Below are 15,877 nucleotides of genomic sequence, written 5' to 3'. Positions count from 1 at the left end.
ATCCAGCGAGAGTTGAGCAGCATCGAGTACCAGCAAGGTGGGGCAGACCGACTTGCGGAGATGCAGGCCGCAGAGGGAATTATCGATCATCGGATTGTAGAGGCTGCAGCGGCTGGGTCAGAGAGACATGGCGTACATCGTCAAATGGCAGAGCAGTATCAAGAACTTGCGGCGTCTCTGCATGCACCGACCTCCCAAGCGATACAAGCTCCAGAGATCGCTATGGACCGGCAGGTAGGGGGAGATAGCGCGGCAGGCCCAGCTTTACTACCACCTATAACTATAAATGATATTACAAACAGCCCTAAAGGAGGCGATAAGACTGGTTCAGGGGCACAGACTTTGACTTTGTCTTTAAGTACTAACCTAAATATGAATGAACAAGGGCAGGGAGCTGAACAGGGTACGGGGGAGCAGACATTAGACCCCTCGAGACCCTCAATGGTAGGGAGCCTGAACATACTGCCTCTCAACACTGGGCCCATTGTAGAAGGTCTAGACATTGCCTCCCTAATTTCTGGCTCACCCAGCAACAATTGTTTTTTCTCTCTTAACGACGGAGAGGGTGAGGAGGAGGATGAAGAAGGTTCCAAAATAGGCTCACTCTCTTCAGAGGCAGAGAGCTGCACAGAGCCTTCGGAACTAGAGTCAGATACCTCAGAGGTAGAAGGAGACACAGTACACAAGCCCTCCCCTCGTCGGAAAACTAAGTCCAACATGAACAGACTGCGAAATAGATCAAAAAAGCCATTAAGTCCTTCACACCCAGAAGTAGTAAAGAGGTTGGACTGGGACTACTCTGCTACTTCTCAGCTATACCAGGAGGGAGCAGGAATTAACCCCTTACAGACACACTCACAGAATCAATTTCAGGCTTCTAGTCTTGACCTCGTATACATAACGCTGAAGCAGATGCAGGGGGAGGTCAGGTCAGAGAGCCAAAGGGCTAGACAGGCAAATAAAAAAAATACAGGGGTCCCTGCGAAAGGTAAATAAATTGTACTCAGATTTAGTGGGTAGGGTCACGGAAGTCGAATAAAGAACTGGGAAGCTGGAGGATGAAGTTGGGAAATGGCAAGAGTTTAGGCAGGATCAAGAGAAGACAACATCAGATGTTTTATGGAAGCTCGAAGATTTCGAAAATCGTCAAAGAAGAAACAACATAAGACTCTTGGGTGTGGCAGAAGGGAAAGAAGGGAAAGATGTGCGGGCCTACGCTATTGAGTTGCTTAGAGGGGCACTCCCGGAGATAACTGGTTGGGTCTGGGAAAATGAAGTCCAACGTGTTCATAGATTTCCTTTGACTCAGAGAAAGGGTAACACCACAGACAAACAGAGGGCGATTCTTGTTTATGTAGGGAATTATCTGTTGAGAGAAGAAATCATGAGCAAAGCTAAGCCCGAGGCTAAACGTAACTATAAAGACACAACGTTTTTGCTAGGCCTGACTTCTGCCACACTACTGTGGAAAGAAGATGGCGGATGAGGCAATTAATAACACCATTTCAGAACTTAGGGTGTGAGGCCTATTTAATGTTTCCCTGCCGCCTCAAAGTAGGGAGAAATGGGCAGTTCAGGATATTCTACTCAGAAGTTAAGACTCAAAAATACCTTACGTGGGTCAAGGAAAATAGAGGTCAGACCGGCATGGCGGGTGTGGTGAAGCAAACAAATCGAAAGTCTCAACAATAGGAGGATAATTTAAATGGGGGATTGGATTTGAGATTTCAGTAGTAGAGAAAAGCAGTGGCAGCAGTATAATGAGGTGAAAGGAGGGAGGGGGGGGGAACGACAACCCGGGGTCACAGCTGTCACATATAGGTCAGGATTGACCTATTTGCCAGTAAGGGGGGGCACATCAGGGGGGCTTTCAGGGGAGGGGGGGGAGGGAGTGGGTACAGGGCACGGTACATGGATACAAGACATGGGGTTTTTGGGAGTTGGAGCAAGATGGCTGAACATAAAATGCAATGAAGTACAAAGAAGAGAATTGAGCAAGAAATTTAATAAAGGAAAAAAAAATGCTTAAACACTATAGGGCTATGTGGTTAAGACAATCACCGGATGTATTTTAATGGATACCCGAATTGTGACATGGAATGTGTGCGGGTTAAATGAGCGGCAGAAGAGGCAAAAGGTCTCTATATTATTAAAAAGTATGAGGATGGATTTTCTGTTTCTACAGGAAACTCATATCCTGGGGACGCAAGGGTATCTTCTGGATCAGCTAGGGTTTCATGTATTGGCATGTTCAAGACAGGGTTCCAGAAATAGAGGAGTGGCTATATTATCCAGGTGCAGGGACATTGTAACTAGAAAGAAGCTTGATGATAAATGGGGTAGATGGGTTCTCGTGGAGTGTCTTATTAATGGAGAATGGACCACCCTTGGCTCAATTTACGGATCAACGGAAGATGACCCAGAAATATTAGATTTTTTAGATGTGGAATTAGCTACCTGGCCCCCCGTATCATTCTTGCTGGGGATTTTAACATCAATGGGGCAGACAGTTTAGGGGTAGGATCTCAGGGGATATATCAAGGTAGAAAGAGGAGTGTTTGTCAAGCGATTCTTAGCCTCACAAGAAACAATGCATTGATAGATGTATGGGGCAGTCTAAAGCCGGGGGAGAAAGGGTTTACATTTTATTCGGCTCCACATAGGGTATGTGTACGATTAGACTACTTTCTCATCTCTAATGCCCTCCTTTCTGTATCAAAAATTGAGAGGCTACCTCGTATACTCTCTGACCACAATCCCTTGATTTTGAACTTATCCTTGTCAACAACGTGCAGAAGTGAGAGGGTATGGACCTTTTGAGAGAGGGCTGCTGAATGACGACAAGTATGTGCAACATATGACACAATGGATTGAAGCGTTTCTTGAGATAAATAGGGGTAGCACAGCAACGGGGATTGTTTGGAACAGCTTTAAGGCGGGAGTCCAGGGGGAGACCATAAGTTTTAACACTAACAAAGGAAAGCAAGAGTAGTTGAGAAATCTGGGATTAAATAATGCACTACTGGAGGCCGAGGATGAATTGATTAAAGGTGTCTTATCAGGTATACCGCTTGAACAGGCTCTCATTAAAGTGGCAAAGGCAAAAATGGAGGCAGAAGAGGATGTAGCAAGTAAGGCTGCCAAGATATATATGGCGAATAGGGAAAGATGTCACAAATTCAGTGAAACAGTGGGTCGTACGGGCTAGGCAAAAGATGGCGACAGGAGAGGTAAGGGAAATTAAAGATAGCTCAGGAAAGCTAATTATAGATCCGCAAGGGGTTCGGGAAGTATTTAGGCAATTCTATGCAACGCTATATGATGAGCAACAAGGAAAGGATCCTGAGAAAATAAGAGCATACCTACAAGATATACCACTGGCAATTTTAGGGGAACGAGAACGTGAGAGATTAGATACTCCTTTAGAGCCAGAGGAGATAAAAGCAGCTATGATGAGCCTTCCATCTGGAAAGGCAGCAGGGCCAGATCAAATTCCATTGGAATTCTATAAGGTATTTTGGAATATATTGGGCCAGGACATGATAAGTACGATACAACAAGCGCAGACAGGGGTATCCATACCGGGCTCCTGGGCAGGGGCAGACATTGTTATTATTTTAAAGAAGGGGAAGCCATCAAATGATCCTGGTTCATATAGGCCAATTACCTTAATGAACGCTGACACAAAGGTTTATTCCAAGGCACTGGCAATAAGGTTTGCAAGTGTAATAGACACACTAGTGAGCGGTAGCCAGCATGGCTTCATCCCAGGGAGAGGCACTACCCACCACACTCGGAAAGTAATTACCTTATTTGATGCCACAGAAGTCACAGGGGACCCAATGGCGGTAATGTTGTTAGACTCTGAGAAGGCTTTTGATTGGGTCTCCTGGGACTACCTGTGGTATATTTTAAGGAGAGCTGGTTTTGAGGATGGTTTTGTCAGGGCATTATATAGAGCCCCGGCAGCCTGTATTAGGGTAAACGCAGGATCAACTTTGCCACTACAAATCAAGAGAGGAACAAGGCAAGGGCGCCTGTGTTCCCCACAGTTGTTCTCTATGTACCTGGATCCACAGAATGGAGACGAATAAGAACATCACCCCATTATCTACATATAGGGGGCAATGCAAGATATTAGCATATGCCGATGATGTGGCGGTCCTTACACCAAACCCCACGGAGGCTATAGCACATGTGGAGTTGGAGGCTTTGAACTTCGGCAAGGTGTCAGGCTATTCATTAAACACCTCCAAGACGCAAATAATAAAGAATCAAAAGGTGGTATGCCTCGATCAGCGTGTGGTGCAGTTGGGTATATATTTAGGGATCACGATCACCTCAGATTTAGACAATTTGGTGGAAGCAGATATAACCCCCATAATTGCCAAAGTGAGAAAGGACTTAGATAGGCTGCACAATCTACATTTTTCTATAGTTGGCCGTAACAATATTGTAAAAATGTTGATATTGCCGAAATGTTTGTATATTTTTAGGGCAGTCCCGTTGTTTTTTTAAACCAAATGGTTTAAGATTTTAGAGTATATGATTAATAGGTTTGTGTGGGCCAAGGGAAAGACTAGAAGTGCACTAAGATTTATGGCACTCCCAAGGGACAGGGGAGGTTGGGTGCTCCCGGATCTGAAACTATACTATTGGGCAGCAGCCCTCCAGTACATGACGGGTTTGTTAGGGGGAGCAGAGACAGAAGGGGAGGATGAGTTGGGTACCATCGAAATATATGCTTTGCTGCTGGGGGACGAGGCGGAAAATGTGCTTCTTAAACAGTTTGATTCAAGTTATTTTAAGAGAAGACGATTATGGCAGCGCATAATATCTGGAAGGCTTTTAGGAAGAGATTTGGCCTTGGGAAATATAACGTATATACGAGAATGATTAATAATCCTACATTTCCTCAAGATATCTTTGCTGATTCAGTGTTTAAAGAGGGGGGTAGAAAGGGGATTACAAAGCTTGGGGATGTCATGGGCACACAGGGAATGATGCAATTCTCGGAGATTCAGTTGAAATATGGAGTAGATTCAAGACAATTTTTTTAATATTTACAAGTGAGAAGTTTCATAGTAAATAAAACGGGGGGCGGCGGGATTTGAAAAGAATTCAATTATGGAGATTGTCCAGGGTGGGGTAGACTGCACAATTAAGAGATTTTATTTTGAATTAATAGAAAGCATGCAGGATGATTTGGAATAGTGGGGGGATAAGTGGGCGCAGAAGTTAGAGGTGGGAAAGGAGTGCTTTAACTTGTCGTTAGATATGGGACAGAACATCTTGTGTTCTGCAGTGCCCTCCAGGCGCATCACTACAAAACACTGTACCGGTTGTATTATACACCGGCAAGAATTGCACAATGGGGGTGTTCAACAGGTACTAACTGTCCAAGATGTGGAAATATGGAGGCAGACATTGTGCATATATTTGCAACATGCACCCACCTCCACACAACATTAAAAGATATTGAGATGTTTCTTCAAAGATCAGTAGCAATACAGATTACTTTACTGCCTTCAATAATATTGCTGGGAGTGAATAATGATGATAGGCAGATGGAAGGTGGATATCTTATCTTTGTAGCAATGGCAGTATTAAGGTTATGCATTGCTACAGCATGGCTTGACCCATTACCACCGACATATCATCAATGGCTAGCTAGGCTACTGACGATTTATAACTTAGAGAAGGCAATTTATGCAAAAAAAGGAAAGAATGGAAGGAAATTGGGACTGCAAATTTGGGAACCTATAAGTAGATGGAGGAGAATAATAATGTTTAGACCTTAATTTAATATGCTCAATATGTATGCTATAACATGTACTAGAACTACCTATGTGAAAATACAAATGTAATTGTAATGTAATATATATTGTTTTTTTGTGGGGTTTTTTCCTTATGTTTTGGTTGTGCTGTGCCCTGTGCATATAAACGGGGAAAAAACCTTCAATAAAAAAATATTTTTTAAAAAAAAAGGATGATAGATACCCGCTCATCTAATACACCAGTGTCTCCTGTAGCTTCTCCTTCCAGGGTTTCACCAACAGCCTTCCACATTGTACTCATTAGGGGTGCTACTAAATTGAACATCTCACTACAGGCATAACATAGCTGCAGTTTCCATCATATCATATTGGAGACATTACAATCAAGGATATCACCATGACCTCTCCTGCCTCTAATACCAGGTCTTTTAGAGATTGAGGAAATCAAGTTCATGACTCGAGCAACAGTAAAGGCAGCAGCTCCATGCCCTCGCAAAAATATGCTGGGCATAAAGACTTTAGTTCCTAAAATCTTAAAGAAACATGTTCGTTAAAGATTTCTTACCTTAGAATTACCCCCCAGGCATCAGACTGGATCCAGAAAGTTTTTTTCGTCAGCAGGACCTTTGTGCGCCGGAAGGTGGCGTTGGTCATCTTTGCGTCCATCGTTGGCGTCGCGGTCGCCGGGATGATGTCGCGGCAGCTACTTAGACGCCGCCCTTGCTTGCTGGCAACAGGTATTTTTTCTACACCTGCCAGCGCAGATTCGGAGAGAGCGGTACCTCCAGTCACTTTTTGACAGAATAGTTTTCTCTACTTTTGTCGACTTCTTTTCTGAGTCCTTCAATTACTGGTGCACGAGGGCTGCCCGGTTTGAAGGTCTGCGGTTCCTGTACCTGACTGATGTCGGTTACGGATACACAACGCGTGTGTCTCTTTTGCCTAGAGTGCAACCTTGACCCTAAGTCGTTCTCCGACTGCCGGTCAATGGCGCCCAAAGCTTTGCGGGAGCAGTCCCGAAAGTTGCTTGAGTGCCGGCACTCGGCTGTGCGCCGTTCGAGGTCCCGGTCGTGAGGGAGGTAGAGGGACCGGTCGCAGAGCCATCACCACTCGTCCAAGTCATCGAAGTCTTCGTACTCAGGGTCGGGTAAGTCAAAGCACAAAAAGAAGTCAAAGAGGCATCATTACTCTTCGACTTCAACCCCGTCGGTCGGCTGACACGAGGGATGCGGCCGGTGCCCCTCCTGCAGCTTCGCACGCGGAGCCCGAGGAGTCGACTCCGGGCTTCCCTCCCTTCCCAGGACCCGGAGCGACTCCTGCCCAACTTCGTACCTTTTACGAAGTGATGCGTGCCATCTTTGAGTGACCTGAACCCGCTGGCCTGCCTTCGGGCCCCGGTGTCGTCAGGCCCCTGTGGATCCAGGCCTGGATCTGGATCGATGCTGGTTGACCTGATTACACGTCCACTGGTGCCTCTTCCTCCGGCACCTCGAACCGCAACCGACTCTGGTTGTGTCCCCTGGCCGACGTCGAGCCCAGCCTCCATCCCGACGTAGACCAGGAGCTGGACCGGCGTCACCCGATTCCCGATCTGGCGCCAGTGGAGTTTTTGTGCCCCTGTTCACTCCTGGGGTCCCTTTTCACCCAGATTGGCAACCCGAGGAGGAGGACTGGGCGGGGTCAGGTTACCCTTTAACTGATCAGATGGAATCTGAGCAGGACTGGAGAGAGGAATTGGAGGATGCCAGTGGTCTTGACACCTCTCCTGATCTTGGCATGTTGTCTCCTCCTACCGTGGCTACGGAGAAGGGAGCATCATACGCAGTGGCGTTGCGTAGGGTGGCCGAGGCCCTCAACCTTGAGCTTCCTACAGTGGCGGTCAGGACTAACCTCCTGACAGAGGTGCTTCAACCACCGGTGAGTTCTTCTGAGCCCCTGCTGCCGTTTGATGAGGCCCTTACCGTCTCCTTTTTGGCACGTGGTCCAGGCCCAAACCTGTGGATTGGATGATTGCACGATGCCACCGCCTGGCTCCGGGTGACCCCACTTTCTTCTCCCAACACCCCATCCCGGAGAGCTTGGTGGTCCAAGCCTACACTTCCAAGAGCACATTCCCTAGCGCTCCACCAGAAAGGGAATACAAGAAGCTGGACCATCTTGGGAAGAAAATGTTCTCTCTGCCAGCCTGGGACTGCGGTCGGTAAACACTGCATTTCTGTTGGGCCGTTATTCCCACTCTGTGTGGGATACAGTTGCGCAAGTGCTGCCCCAGTGTCCGGAGGAGGCCTGGACAGTGCTCTCCCAGGCTGTCGCTGCCGGGAGGGACGCGGCCAAGTTTACCATCCATTGTAGGCTGGATACTGCCAACTCTCTGGGCCGGACAATTTCAACGTCAGTAGCACTTCGTCGCTACGCCTGGATGAGATCGGCTGGCTTTTCAGGGGATGTCCAGAACACCTTGATGGACATGCCCTTTGATGGATGTCGCCTTTCTGGCGACAAAGTGGACAACGCTCTAAAGCGTTTCAAGGACTCACAGGCCACGGCCAAGTCCTTGGGCCACTCCAGCCACCCAGCGCAGTCTGCTTTTCGCCCCTTTCGTGGCTACGGAAGGGGTGCCGCACTAGGTCCCACCCAGAGCCCCAGGCCGCAGCAGGTTGCCCAAATTTCGCGGGGACGTAGGAACCAACGCCGTGGTTCAGGGGGCCAGCGGGTGGTCTAGTCCACCAACCCCCCCCCCCCCCCCCCCTCTCCAAACCCTCCTAGTCTGACCTTTCAGGCCCATCAAATGCCAGTAGGTGGCAGGATTCACCTTCACCTCCCCCAATGGTGCACCATCACGTCGTACAGGTGGGTTTTGCAAATAATCTGAAGGGGCAACTTCCTCCCCTTCGAGACTACCCCTCCAGCCATGCCACCGCAATACCACCACATGTCGGAGGATCATCTGGCCCTTCTCCAATAGGAAGTTATGGCTCTCTTGGCCAAGGGAGCCGTTGAGCGCGTTCCTGTCCCAGAAGTAGGTCGTGGTTGTTATTCCAACTACTTTCTGGTCCCCAAGAAGGACAAGGGCCTGCGTTCTATCCTGGATCTCAGGGACGTCAACCCCTTCCTCTGGAAGGAGAAGTTCAAGATGTTGACGCTTGCTCAAGTCTTGTCTGCCCTCGACACGGAAGACTGGGTGGTAGCGTTAGACTTGCAGGACGCTTATTTTCACATCCCCGTCCTGCCGGCCCACCGGCCTTACCTACAGTTCACGGTAGTCCATGAGCATTTTCAATTTACTGTGCTCCCCTTTGGCATTATCAGGTGCTGACGAAAGTGATGGTGGTGGTCGCAGCTCATCTGCGCAGATCAGTCATTCCCTATCTCGACGACTGGCTGTTGAAGGCGGGCTTGTCCCAGGCAGTCGTCTCCCACCTCCAGACTACGGCTGACCTCCTGCATTTGCTGAGGTTTTCCATCAATGTGCCGAAGTCACACCTCATTCCCTCTCAGAAGCTCTTCTTCATCGGAGCGGCTTCTGGTCCATCCTCCCGAACAGCGAGTCAGAGATTTCCAGGCTATGATTCCGATCTTTTAGCCTCTATCCCGGGTTTTGGCAATGACCCTGAGGCTGCTGGTCCTCGTGGTCTCCTGCATCCTGCTAGTCGATCATGCCCGGTGGCATATTTGGGCTCTGCAGTGGTGGGACCTGAAGTTCCAGTGGGTGCAGCATCAGGGGAATCTGTCCGATTGCATCCAGATCTCGGAGGGCACTGCACGTCAATTGCAGTGGTGGCTCACGAACCAGGATTGGGTCAACGGCAGATCCCTCTCCTTTCCCCAACCAGACCACACAGTGGTGACAGATGAGTCCCTTCTGGGATGGGGCGGTCACATGGGAGAGGCGGAAATCAGAGGCCTCTGATGTCCGGCGGAGTCCACGCTCCACATCAACCATCTGGAGCTCCGGGCAATTTGGCTTGCACTGAAAGCATTCCTTCCCTTTGTCCAGGGACGAGTAGAGCAGGTGTTCACGGACAACACCACCGCCATGTGGTACTTCAACAAGCAGGAAGGGGTGGGGTCGTGGACCCTATGTCAAGTGGCCCTCCGCCTCTGGACATGGCTGGAACATCAGGGCATATCCATGGTGGTTCAACACCTGGCAGGTTCCCTGAACGTCAGGGCGGACAAACTCAGCCGCAGGTGCATGATGGATCACGAATGGCGTCTTCACTCGGAGGTGGTGCAAGGTCTCTTACAACAGTGTGGAGAGCATTGGTTAGATCTATTCGCCACCGAAGAGAACGCGCGATGTCAGCAATTCTGCGCGTTAGATTTTCCAAGGCGGCACTCGCCAGGTGCCGCTTTTCGTCGCGAGTGAAGTTGCGGTCTGTTGTACGTCTTTCCGCCTATACCACTTCTGCCCGGAGTGCTAAAGAAGATCCAGCGCGGCCAGGCTCAAGTCATCCTTGTGGCTCCGGATTGGGCACAAAGAGTCTGGTATTCCGAGCTGCTCAACATGGCCACCGATCCTCCGATCCGACAGCCTCCTCGGGAGGATCTTCTGTTGTAGCACCCAAACCTGTCCAGCTTCCTCCTCCTTGCATGGAGATTGAGCGGCAGCAGTTGACGTCGTTCGACCTGCCTCCTGAAGTTTGTGATGTAATCTTGGCAGCCAGGCGTCCCTCCACTAAGATGGCATACACCTGCAGGTGGGAAAAGTTTTTGGCCTTGTGCACAGCAAAGGCTGTGGTTCCACTTTCTCCCCCTCTTTCTGAGGTTCTCTTGTTTCTTCTTTCTTTGGCCCAGCAGGGCTCTGCTCTCAGCACTATCAAGGGCTACCTTTCATCCATCTCTGCCTTCCTTCGAATTCCAGATCAGCCCTCCCTTTTCAAGTCCCCGGTTGTAAATCGTTTATTGAAAAAGGCATAACTCAACTTTTTGCTCCTATTCCTTTCATTATGCCTCAGTGGGACTTGAAGCTGGTTTTAACTTATTTAATGTGTTCTCCCTTTGAGCCTCTTGACAACTGTGCTTTGAGGCTTTTGACTCTCAAAACTGCATTCCTGGTGGCCATCACCTCTGACAGACTGTCGCGTTCTAATCTAGGACCCCGATCAATACTGTGACCTTACGCCCCTATACGGCTATAATCCATTTATTCCCCTATAATGGCATAAACGATCAAGAGCAATATTCAGAAACTCGTCTCTGGCCTCACACGATCAGAGCCACATTTCAGAATCTCTTCCTCTGCAGCTTCCTCTGCAGCTCATTAGTGCAAATGACACAGCAGAAGCCACTATCTAAGATTCCTAGATTACACTCCCGAGTTCTTCAACAAAGATAAAAACTCAGCAACCTGGGAAAGCCCCGCTTGCTATGTTTTGATTAGTAATAGAACTCTAATGAGCACTGAGAGACGATCACTTCCTAGTGACATCTTTATTGACGTCTTATGTCCAAAAACTTACGTCAAACCAGGCACCTTTCAGGTATAAATATTACCAACGTTGCCTTAAGCAAACGCTGATGCTATCGCTGCCTCAACGACATCGATGATAGCGATGGTGTGGTGAACATAGGAGCAGAACAGCTGTCCCCCTGCAGAGCCCAGCAGATACAAGCTGCCCACGGACGCTGCCCCTCCTCCTCTTCCTCGACGCACTGAGAGAGACGCTGTCTTTTCTCCTGCCGAGAAATCCAGCTCCGGCGTTTCCAGCCTACTCTTGCGAGTGTCTGGGATATCGAGTCCTGGAAGGAGATACAAGACCTCCAACATTCTATTCCAGAGGTATGGTGTTGACTAAACCCTTAGAGAGAATTCTTGAAGCAAACCTTGGCAAAACCAACTTAACTAAAACTGCTACTTGCTTACTCCCTCCCAAGTATTAGGCTTAGGTCAGGTACACTGGGGTAGGCGTAGTTAGAAGCACCAGTTGAGTACGTTAGCCTAATGTATATATGAATGTATATATGTTTTATTCATTTTAAACCATTGTATGGCTAAGAAACCATATCAATGCTTTTACAGTATTATTTCGCAATACTCATTTTACTGTACGCACTTTTTATAATAACTAGTCTTGCATTTGTGGCAATTCATTTCTCTTGTACGAGAAGAAAGACTGTTCAATAAATAATACCTTTTTATTGAAAACGCCCGTCTCTCTATTCTCTGCATATTGTTGAAAGTAATCTGCACAAAATTGACTGAGTAAAATAACTGTCTATTGTTTCACACGACTCTAGAGATTGACTCTTATTCTAAGGAGCAAAGATGTCATGTTTATGCGGTTGTTGGAAAACTGAATCCCTTCTTATCTGTACCAGGGAAGCTGATCACTTCCTATTCAGTCAAGAAAGTTTCCAGTGACCTCTGAGCTAGTTGGTAACAAACCCAATTAAGTTTAGCATAGTCAGTGGAGACCTGGAAGATCCGCACTTCTACGTCCATACTACTGTTTATGTTATTCCAATGCGCAGGGCCTATTGGGAAAATAGGAACTACACTACAAGACGAGTGAGTGAGCTCCAGGGGCTTTCTTCTAAGCCTCCTTTTCTCTCTGTCCATCCGGACAAAGTTGTCCTCAGGACCCGTCCATCCATCCTGCCCAAGGTTCTCACTGCCTTCCACATCGGGCAGACTATCACTTTGCCCACCTTCTTTCTGCCTCTTCAGCCTTCGAAAGAGGAAGAGAGGCTCCACCTTCTCGACCCAAAACATGCGCTTCCCTTTTATTTGGATGGCACCAAACAGTTCCGGTCGGATGACCAGCTGTTTGTTGGGTACGTGGACACTAAGAAAGGGTGGGCTACACAAGCAGATTATCTCTTGATGGGTCGTCTTGTGTATCAAAACCTGTTATTGTCTGGCAAAGAAGGAGCACAACTAATGCTTTGCGACGTGAAGTTCCTCTGAATGACATTTGTCAGGCAGCTACGTGGGCTTCATTGCACACTTTTACCAAACACTACTGCCTTGACAGTCAAGTCCAGAGAGACAGCTTCTTTGGCCACTCTGTTCTCCAGGGCTTTCTGGTGTGATCTTGGTTTGCAGACCCACCACCAGGGTTGGTAATGCTAGGGTATCTATTCTAAGGTAAGGAATCTTTAAATAACGTGTTTCTTTCAGATGAACAAGTTACTTACCTTCGGTAACGATATATCTGTAAGAAACATTAGTTAGTTATAGATTCCTTACCTCCCCACCCATCCTCCCCTTCTGCAAACTGATTTCTAGGGTTAATGACATCCTTTTAGGGCCCTAGTTTTGTGCACCATTTGTCAGTGTCTTGCATGGCTCTTCGTTTCTGGTGCGGAAAGTCGTGTACAGAACTGACCTCCAACTAAAGTGTTGTTTTCTATAGCAGACTCCTCATGAGACCTTTATAGCAAAGTCTGGAGTACCAGTGGAACCAGTTGTGAAACAGTTGAGAGAACACATTGACTCTATCCAAATCAGCTATCCAATCACTCCCATGGTGTACCAAATTGGATAATCTTATGAAAGCAATGTAATTCCATCAGGATCTCCAAGTTCAGACTCTAGTCAGAGATGCATCCCTACAGGATGGGGAGCACACTTGTGCCATTTAAAGACTCCGGGACTATGGTCACACAAAGAGAAGACTTACCACATCAACACACTAGAGTTGAGAGTAGTTCATCTGGCTGTAAAATATTTTCTTCCGGCAATCTGTCAGGTTTCTGGCAGTGGTACAGTAACGCCAAGAATAGACTACCACTAACCTTAGGTAGGGCCAGCAGGAACGATGTCGTGAAGAGTAGTTCCCCACGTCCCCTGAACACAAATCTCACCCCTATGCTATCACCACACAGGGGGTAGAGAAGTATTCCAGGGAAAAGGGGAATGGGACAAAATAACAAAAGAATCCTGTTCCGTCACAGGATTGGTTACCTTCTGTGAAACCCCTCTGGGAAACCTGCATGGACAAGAACAGAATGAGAGACCCCTCAATCACACAACCTCCCTGTAACCATTAACCCCGACTTAGCTCACACTTACAGGGAATGAATCCTGGAGACACTCTAGAGGACAAGCACAGGAATCCAGGCACTCAATATGTGCACGAAACAAGTCACAATATGAAGAAAATGTTAGAGGGCACTTAGAGAGGAGAGCGCCTTTACGCGCAGTCTCCGACTCTCCAAGGGTCCCTGAATACCTGTATGGCTGTATGGTATCAGGTGTAGTAACACAGGAAGGTAAAGGGCGTACTGTGAGAGGAGAGCGCCTGCTGCGCAGTCTCCGACTCTCACGTTGTAGGCCTCTCTCCGAGCCGAAATCCTCCAAGAACGCCAGATGTGGTTGTAGGCAGTTGATTCCAGCGCATCCAGTGTTCTGCAGAAAACGTTCCAAAACACTTAACAAAAAGAAGTTATCTGATTCGAACCACGAATCAAGACTTAGCACCTCCCTGCTCGGAGGCGCATCGGAAAGGTCTGATTCAGAAGGAAGTTTTACCTCGCTCCCTTGCTGCGCGGTCAATTCCGTGACTCCTGTTCAACTCCGTGAACAGAGACACGATCTCTCACAAAATCCTGCGGGACGTCGGAATTCAAGGTTCGGAGCGAACACTGTTAAAGACACAGACTCGCTTCTGGCATCTCTGTCCCACATTCAACAGCAATGTCCTTTGGCAGTCACGACGCGGAACCGTTAGGAACGGTACAACAGGTTCTAAGTACAGGCTCAGTGGCAGTTTGTCAAGCACCGATACGCCTGGAGGCCGGGCTTAAATAGGAGTTTACTCTTTCCTGTCCACCTACCATATGCCTCTAGGTGTTGTGGGATATGTAGTGTTTTACTCATGCGTGTCAGGCAAAACCGGGAAAGGTGAGGGATGTCTGCTCTATGTGTACCCGCAATCGCTACACAATCAGAACAACTTCTCTCCTTGTTCAGAGGACAATACAACAACATTGTACTACCTGAACAAGCAGAGGGACGCATTTGAGACCTTTGTCGCTAGAGTCACTAGCCATGTGGATATTGCTTATTGCAAGGAACTTGACAATTACAGCTGTTCATCTCCCAGTTCAAAACGTGGAAGCGGACACCCTCAGTCGAACCTTTCAAGAATACCACAACTGGAATCTAAACAACAACGTTGTAGAAGACATTTTCCAAGAATAGGGAAATCCTCAAATAGACTTCTTTTCAGACATAAAAAATAATGCCAAGACCATGCCTCCTGATATTACCAGCCAGGGATGAAGGGGAATGCTCTTTTGATAGACTGGTAGAAGACATTTCTCTACACATCAACGCCAAATCCCCATATTCAACATTTCTGAACACATTTTTTCGGTCCAAAACCTGGGTGATAATCATTGAACCTCGTCAGTGGTGGCTCACTGTCCTTCTTCACCTATCAGAGTGCCTAACAAGAGATTGCTGTGTAGACTACGCAATGCACTCTGCTCTCGTGTCACCCAGAAAACTCCAAAGAAAATTGTAGAATGTTCAAAATGCCACAGCCACACTGGTCCTCAACTTCTCTCACCAAAGTCACATCAACGAACACCTTTGGAAACTCCTCTGGTTATCAGTCAACAAAAAAATCACTTTGAAGCTCTTCACTCATGCCTACAAAGCCCTCCACAATGCAGGACCAGCATTTCTGATGGATACATCTGCCAGTGGATTCCTCATCTTGTGAATATTCCCTGCGGCAGCAATATTCGGAAATTCTTTTGTAGCTCCTCACGCCGACGTGGACACGTCACAGAAGCACGGCATCACACGCGGCTCCGCTGACGTCACTGAATCCATAATAGGACCCCGTCGTCGTGATGACATCAGTTCCCTTTTTTCTGCGTTGTCGACGCTAACGGTTTTTCTTTGGATCCTCAGTAGCTCGTTTGATTACTTTGATTCTTTTTTCGTGTTAAATCTTGTTTCCTGTTGATATGTCATTGAGGAAATCTGGGTTCAAGCCCTGTGGGGCGTGTGGAAAGGTAATGTCGATAACGGATCCGCACGAGGTCTGTGTTTGGTGCCTATCATCGGACCACGACGTCCAAGGATGCTCCAGCTGTAATAAGATGAACCCGAAGGCGTTGCGAGAGAGCGAGGAGTAGCTGCT

The 15,877-nt window shown here is 47.8% G+C and overlaps 1 protein-coding gene across 3 annotated transcripts in view; it reads left to right on the top strand.

Annotated features, from left to right (window-relative positions):
- PHKA1 (phosphorylase kinase regulatory subunit alpha 1) overlaps positions 1-15,877 on the top strand; it is a 1,293,387-nt gene that overhangs the window by 640,331 nt on the left and 637,179 nt on the right. The window lies entirely within an intron of this gene.

This window comes from Lissotriton vulgaris, chromosome 10, assembly GCF_964263255.1.
Source record: "Lissotriton vulgaris chromosome 10, aLisVul1.2, whole genome shotgun sequence".
Classification (NCBI taxonomy): Eukaryota; Metazoa; Chordata; class Amphibia; order Caudata; family Salamandridae; genus Lissotriton; species Lissotriton vulgaris.
This window is presented reverse-complemented; position numbering and strand designations above follow the sequence as displayed.